The following is an 8,244-nucleotide window of genomic DNA, read 5'->3' on the forward strand; positions in this document are numbered from 1 at the left end:
TCGATAGATTTAATTTCCAGGTAAGTCAATAATATAGGTATCAAGTACTAGACTGTGATGTCTAGTCTAAGAGCGTAGTCAGTTGTTATCATTGTTGGAAAACCCGCGGCTGTGTGATTTTTTAGGTATTTATAGTTTTGCGCAAATATAAATTATTTTATACGTTATTAAAATATTCAAAATAACCATACGAATTACTACTATCGTATCGGCTCATTTCTAATTCGATAAAACCGGTTATGCCGATTTTCAGTTTTTGTAAAAATACAATAGAAATCTGTGCCAAGAAAATAATCAACGGTATGAGAATATTATTATTTCAAGGTTTTCGTATTACATTTGCCGTTACATTTTATAATTAGTTATTTTGTCTAGGGAAGCAACGGCGCCGTGGCTTAGTTGGTTAAAGCGCCTGTCTAGTAAACAGGAGATCACGAGTTCGAATCTCGTCGGGGCCTGCGCTGAAAAAGCGTTTTCAGACATTTTTTTATTGTTTTCTTGTACTGTATTTTTGATGTAAGTATATTTATATATTAATCGGTATTTATATATTAATATATATTATTTACCCAATTGATATATTTTATTGACATACATATTCCGACATATTTTAAAATTTTATTGTATGTTTACATTTATTGTTTTTTTAATATTATTGATAAGAAAACCTGTTATCAGTAATTATAAAATAATAAATCGGCAAGTAAATACGTATTACATAATAATATTGAAATTAAATTATTTTGTGAATTTGATTAGGTATCTACTTAGGTGAAACAAGTTTATCATAATTATTAATGTAATAGATACAGAAATTAGTGTACCTATATAAATTAATTATATCGAGTTATTATTTTTTAATTGTTTGGTTTGGATGCACTATGCAGAGACAGAGCAGATAATGCAGTAGTGGAAATGTTCACTATTTATCGTAATTCAATAAAAAAATGTTTAATACTCGTAGCTATAAAATATGATTTAACTAAACAATATTGTAAAATGTATTTACGTACTTACGTACCATTTTTTAAATACATACATGCAGTGGCTTTAAGACAAGGGTGTAGACTGCACCTATATAATAGATATATTTTTAAACCAAAATAGTGCCTTACTAAAAAATTAAATGAAGTGTTGTACGTAGAAAATATTTATTTACATAACTGTAGTTATTTTATTTTGAATACATACATTTAATTTTGAGCTTCCGGATGTTACTGAGCTTGAATTACTTATCCTACATTGTAAGGTGTCTAAATTTTTTGTATAATTGGGGGTGTAATTACTCAAACAAATTCGCAAACATGATTCCACTTGTTCGTCCGTTAAAGTTGTTCTGTACTTCGATTTTATAATTTTCATTTACGAAAACGCTGATTTGCACAAGTTTAGTATATCGAACCAAAACAGGCGTACAAATTTTTAGCACATTTTAATATATTTGAATACTTATCTGCCGGTACCTAAATATTATTTATTATCGTTATGTTGCTGTTTATGGTGTTAGAATTACATAATTAAAATTTTAATAATATAAATATTGTTATGTATCAGTAACTCCCCTTTCTATGATATCTCCACAATGACAATAAATTGGCTATATATAATTTTGAAAAACACTTTCTGAGAGAATATAATTATTATAACCAATAGAAAAAATCTTTTTTTGAAAAAAGTAAGCCACCCCGACGGGGAATAGAACCCTGCAATGACGTTGGTTAGTAATCGAAGTAATAGGTATCTACTTTGATTTGAGAAACAAAAATCGATTGCCAAAGTAGCTTGATTTGGAAGAGCGCTGATGAGTAGGTATTAAAATTGACCAATAGTTAAAATTTGTCGCAATCAGTATGTCACTGCGTAGCATAGTGGTAATACATGGATGGGGCGTAAGCCCGGGAGATGCAGGGTTTGATTCCCCGCCGGGGTGGCTTACTTTTTTCAAAAAAAGATTTTTTCTATTGGTTATAATATATTCTCTCAGAAATTGTTTTCCAAAATTATGTATTTTCAATAATTAGAATGATACATTCTTAAATCTTGTGAATTATTCGTTGAATAAAAAAAATAATTAATTATAAATAAATTGGCTTTTGTTTAATTCATCGACACCCTAAGTTACTAATTATGTACTATTCGATCGGTGTGATTTCGACTATTGCAATGTACCTACTCAATATTATGTTATTGATCAACCCCTGTTTATCCACCCTATCTAGCTATGTTACTACACACAAAAAAACTCTTGTTCATGAACTAAGCGTCACTAATATTATTACTTACTTACTATTATTTCATAGTTATACTATTGTAAATGATTCTATTATCATTCAACTCGGACCATTCAACTTGTACAAACTTAACTCAGCTCTGCTCGCCGAGTTGTTTCACTGCGGATTGAACTCTCTTGAGTTCTTTCCCTTTTATTTTTACATCATGTAACTGTAAATTGAGAATTGACGAATAAACATCCATCCTCTGAAGATTAACATCCATCGAATCTTATTGCTGATATACACCTTCCACTGGACCACGTGAAGGATTGGGGCCCGTTGGTTAAGATTTCCGTTGGCGAAAACATAACAATATGTATAATAAAATTGCATTATACTTCACAAACTATGAATAGATAAATTAAATATTTTTAGCGATCGACCAAAAATCATTTCGTGATCGACCTTATTGACACCCCTGCTATTCGGTTACGTCATTGACTGAAATGGACATGTCACATTGTGAATGTCTCTAGTATTGTACATGTCTCAATTTTAAAAGCCACTCCATTTGCCTCTTTTCGATAAGAATTTTTTTTTTGGCTTTTAATGAAAATCCAACCAGGTGTTGTGTAGTTATATAATTGTTTTTCGTTAATAACTCATTTTACGTAGCGATGTATGAGACAAGTCCAGTTTTGTTTGTTAACTACTAAATAAGAGATGGATGACCGTGCCAAACATTTGAGACAAATAGTTGACGTAGGACTTGTGACAAGCCCAAGATATTAACCTATTAAGATGCAAGGCGATTGGAATTCTTGAAAATATTGCCTAGTGCTCATATTTTTTTTTACATAAATTAATAGTCGACATTTACAACAGTAAAGAAGAAGAATCTAGCATATATATTTAATAAATACGTACGATTACCAGGCGCGCACACAGGGAAGCTGGGTTTGGGTCCGGATTCCTCCTAAAAACGGAAAAAATATAAATTACTTAGGCAAATGGCATATTAGTAAAGTTGTTCTTCGTTTTCATCGGGATCTCATATCTGTGGGTCGTGACCCGGATAATTTGACTGTCAAACTCTCCTATCGGCATTTTGCGACACGTAAGGTCTGTGGTCACGTAAAGACCCATAGCACTCGTAAATTGGTACAACTACTGCTATAATATTCCGATGCGACATGTTTGAAAGAAATCACAACGCGGACGAGACAAATGGACGCTAACAATCCTAACAATTACGATTGTTAAGCAATGTGGATTCGATAACCATTTTTGGATGCGACAGCTCGCAATAACTCACAGGTGAACACCTTTATCTTCTACTTCTTTTATCTTCTATCTGTAGGCCAGGTGTTTATCGCTAGATTGATATTATAGAGTGTCTGGGTATGAAGAATGTACCTAAAAATGTGCGATATTCTGTGGTTGAGTGACGAGAATCTAGTAGTATTCCGTAGTAAATGTGGAAGTCAGTGGTAGTAGTGGCAGTTGTAAATAAATTCTCGTCTTCTCCATCATCACGAACAACTTACTACCGTCTTTCACATGCAATACATATTCTTCGCCGAACTAGAATACTACAGTTATTTCATTGATAAAAATTAAATAATAATTAACAATGAAAATATTTTGAAAAAAGTCTGTCTAAAATCTTCCTTGTTAATGACTGGTATATTTACAACAGTATACTCTGTAATAGGCAACCTTTGTGAGAAAACGACTTTAGAATTGATTATAAATAATGAATTTTCACAAAGAATGCACTTCGGAAGTTTTTCCATAAGCCAAAGTTTCTTTTTATGACTTAGTTGCATAACTCTGTTACGAAAATTCTTTTCAATTTTCTCCAGCCACCAAAGTTTCGAGGCTATTAAATATTCGCGGATTACCTACCTACTTTCAAGCAAATATAATATAAAGAAAGCTAACAAGAGATTCGCATCACTTTGACATTCTATAATAAGATCTTCCTTTGTGCTTTTTTTTGGAATTTTATTAATATCAATTTCGTGAAGCATAAATTACATTTAAATATGTCGGGTCCCAGAAAAAAATAACACAAACAATTTTACATAATGAGATATTAAATAAATAAAATAAAGTCAATTATTCAAAAACTTATTCTTTATTACAGTTAAATATATAATGGGAGTAGTTCTTATTTGTTTAGTCAACTACCCCCGTTATTATTTTATATTCAGACGGTTGTTGTTGTATGTGACATGTGATATTGTATGGAGAGTGTTGAAGGAAAATACGCGTTGGTATTTATATCGTTTATATACTCGTAGCACAAATAAATTAGTGGTATTACACGGCAGATAGCATGAAGTTATATTAAACTATGTTTTACGTGTAAAGTTTTAACTTGATAATTTGGAAAATGGCCGAGTGCGCTTGTAACCTCTACATAAATTCAAGGTCTCCTGACAACAACCGTTATTTTTGACTCGTTATTGTCTATGCTCTACACACGAGAATAGGCAATAACGTGTCAGTTGTAGAGTTGGGTAAAACCTCTACAAATATTTCTGAGCTAAAAAAAATTATCTTTGCTAATTGAATCGACACACGATAACAATCGCAATATTTTTTTTTCTTTTTTTTCGGTTATGACCAATCCTAATAGGATGATATGGGCCTCCACAGAGTAGAGGTTTGTATTGACATATTTTGTTTTTTACGAGAAATGGATGTCAGCCACTTGCTCAATCTATTAGGTCCATACCCTGACATGCACAAATTGGAAAACAATATGTGTACTTGCCAGATCCAGGATTCGACCCTGGGACCCACGGCGTTATAGTCCAACGCTTAAGCTGCGCGGCCACTGTGGGTATAATTATAGTTAAATTAAAATTAAAATAGATTACAAATTTAAATACTTAGGTATATCGCAAATACGTCAATGTCTTAGATGCTGACTTTTTGCTTATCTCAATCTGTGTAGAATAAATTTGATTTTATAATATTTATGGTATTTACATATCTATTCACTTTAGGGGTTGATTACAGTAGGTACTTAATTCAAATGCTCCCAAGATACATAACATTTGTGATGTGTTTTTAATTATGTATGTTTATTTTTAATTTGCCGACTTATAAATATACTTTTTTAAAGTGACAATATTCTTCATCTAGGCAACAACCACTTTGGGCCGTTTCCGGAACTCTTAACTCGGGCCACAATTTACGTAGAAAAATGTCAAGAATTATCTCGTAGAAAGTTTATATATGCCTTAAACTTCTGAGTGTAAAGTTTAAATGACTCAACTTTTGTTCGGTGCTTTTTTCATATTTTATTCTTGTAGAAATTAAGTCTTCCGGTGTAGGTGCAGGCTTCCGGAGAAGATTAAAAAAAGTTAAGTTATTATGCTAGGAAAAACCCGTAGGTATCTTTTATACAGGTCTGATAAATTAACTCAGGAGTTTTTCAAAGATTTATAAGTTTTTGAGTCAAGGCCATGTGCTATTATAATATATTTTGATAACTTGTATGACATCCATAAATTTTGTATATAGGTATAATGTTTTTGTTTTTTTAATACATTATTCTTATAGCTGAGAATGCTGATCATTAAATATATAGACTATTGGCAATAATCTTTTTAGGAAGGAAAATCGTTATTACTTATACTATGATAATATTATGAATACTTTAATTATTATTTATTCAGCTACCTTCATTCCTTCTTCCATTTGATACCATAAATGACTTTTTGATAAATTTGGAATTTATTTATTTTACAGATTTATAATGGACATTAATAAGCCAAAGCGTTCACGAAATGACATAAACAATAATTATTATTGTAAATAATATTGAAATACTTACCTAGATAAAAAGAACTTTTTATATACAAAGTTTTTAAATTTTCTGTTGAATCATATAAACTTGACAATTTTATGTATTAATAAATACTTTTTTTTGTACTTGATAGAAATACCGAATAAATATTATAGAATACTGAAATGTCATTTTGACATATCATATTGATTTCCATAGTGACGCACGTATATATCAATAATTTAGTTGCTAGGACCCCCTTAGCAACCAATATTAGTGAGTAGTAAATATTACTTTTAACAAATTTTATCCGAAACACAAAACAGAATTAACTGAAAATTAATTCAATTCTGCTTAAAAATGGCCAAAAGTATTAAATGAATGCATTGTCGTTGTGTTTTGATATATTCTTAAAGTTTAAAATGTCTAGCTAGTCGGGAAGTTAGTTAAAAATCTTCAATCGTCTAATACAAATCTTGGACAAACAAGAAAAAAAATTGTATTAGATACTAATAAAAAAACTGGATGCTAATAAACACGTGGTAATAAAATAAAGGTACATGGAAGCACAACAAGTAAACTGGGTTGATAGATCTTAAAACCATATAAAACAACGTCCACCTAAACTAAGTATTTCAATATCCGATTCGATTGATCATAGTGTTATTGGCCTCCCAATTGTTATTACTAATAGCAGGTTAATTCTACACCATGGGAGAACAAACAACGGATGCTATTACTTTATAAAATCCACTAAATTGACTTTCTTGGATTTACATGGGAAAAATGGCCAGATTACTGCCAGAGGCGAGTTAACTCGTCAAAGCATGTATGTCGCGTCAGGCTATAAACGAGTCAACTCGGTAAAGTGACTAAAATGCTGAAGTTGCGACAACCCTGTTTGTGTATATTTTCTAAACAATATTTATCATTCTAGTGTGAAAATATTAACGATAAATTCAAGAAATAATGTTGATCTGGTATGTTTGTAAAAATTTTTATCATTCTGTACCAATTTAATATTTTTTGATGAATTTATTTATTCCAAAAATAACTGGCCTACAAGACGTGTTCACCTGGTAAAATATTGTTGGCAGTGATAATGTTGTCTTGAAAAGGGATTGGATGAAACGCAAACAATTATTACATTTTATTTAAAAAGTTTTGTCTAGGCATAGAACAGCATGCATATGAAGGGGTGGATAAGTTCACGTATCTCGGATCCAGCCTAAATACCCAAAATAAGACAGTAGAGGAGATAAAAATCCGCTTTATCTCCGGGAATAAATGCTGGCATGCCTGCAAGCGACTGGTGGGGTCGAAAATTCTAGGCCGAAGAAGTAAACTTCTAATTTATAAAACAATTATAAGGCCAGTGGTCACTTATGGCTGTGAAGCTTGGTGCTTAACTCAAAACGAGGAAAACAAATTAGCTGTCTTTGAGCGCAAAATACTCCGCAAAATCTTTGGACCCACGTTGGAAAATGGGAACTACAGAATAAAAATGAACCACGAGTTGGAAGAGCTGATTAAACAGTAAACAATCATAAGATACTGTAAGTCCCAAAGACTAGGATAGGCGGGACATGTGGAGAGAATGCCTGAAGTTAGAGCGTCAAGGATCATGACGAAGTGGCTACCCCAACGGAAGAGACCCAGAGGCCGTCCAAAAAGGAGATGGGCTGACGCCGTAGAAGTGGACTAGCTTCATATAGGAAGACCCGGTAACTGGAGAAGTGTGGCAAGAGACCAAAGTGAGTAGAGAGCGGTTGTGGAGGAGGCCAAATCACACCCCGGGATGTAGCGCCGTGGAAGAAGAAGAAGAAGAAGAAGGAGATTTAAATAGTCTTATAAAAATATTATAAATAAGCTATTGAATATGTAAGAAAATTTTTGCCTTGTTCCATATTCCGAGAAATCAAGGCTCTGGTAGCGCTGTGCGCCGGGAGTGTATAGCAAACGAGGGAACTCGGACCCTAGCCCTTACCGAGGTGAGTTGCTTGATTTTAATTCTTTAAATTTAACATTAAATTTTAAATACTAAATATTGTTACACCTACGCTGTTTTGTCTTGATGTGTGAAATATAAACTGTTTTATACTCGTCCAACTATAAGCCATAACACCTTTTCCACAGTCGGTTCACATATCTACTAGCGATGAAGCCGAAGAATTGAAGAATATGCTTGTACAGGTGAATAATAAAATAAATAAAAATAAAAAGCCTTTT

The 8,244-nt window shown here is 32.2% G+C and overlaps 1 non-coding gene across 1 annotated transcript; it reads left to right on the forward strand.

Moving 5' to 3' along the window:
* Positions 1–384: 384 nt before the first annotated feature.
* Positions 385–458, forward strand: TRNAT-AGU (transfer RNA threonine (anticodon AGU)). The gene has a single exon. It is a non-coding gene; the product is annotated as a tRNA-Thr (tRNA).
* The last annotated feature ends 7,786 nt before the right edge of the window (positions 459–8,244 follow it).

This window comes from Rhyacophila brunnea, unplaced genomic scaffold (genome assembly GCF_057557595.1).
Source record: "Rhyacophila brunnea isolate RB1 unplaced genomic scaffold, BYU_Rbru_1.0 scaffold_15, whole genome shotgun sequence".
NCBI lineage: Eukaryota > Metazoa > Arthropoda > Insecta > Trichoptera > Rhyacophilidae > Rhyacophila > Rhyacophila brunnea.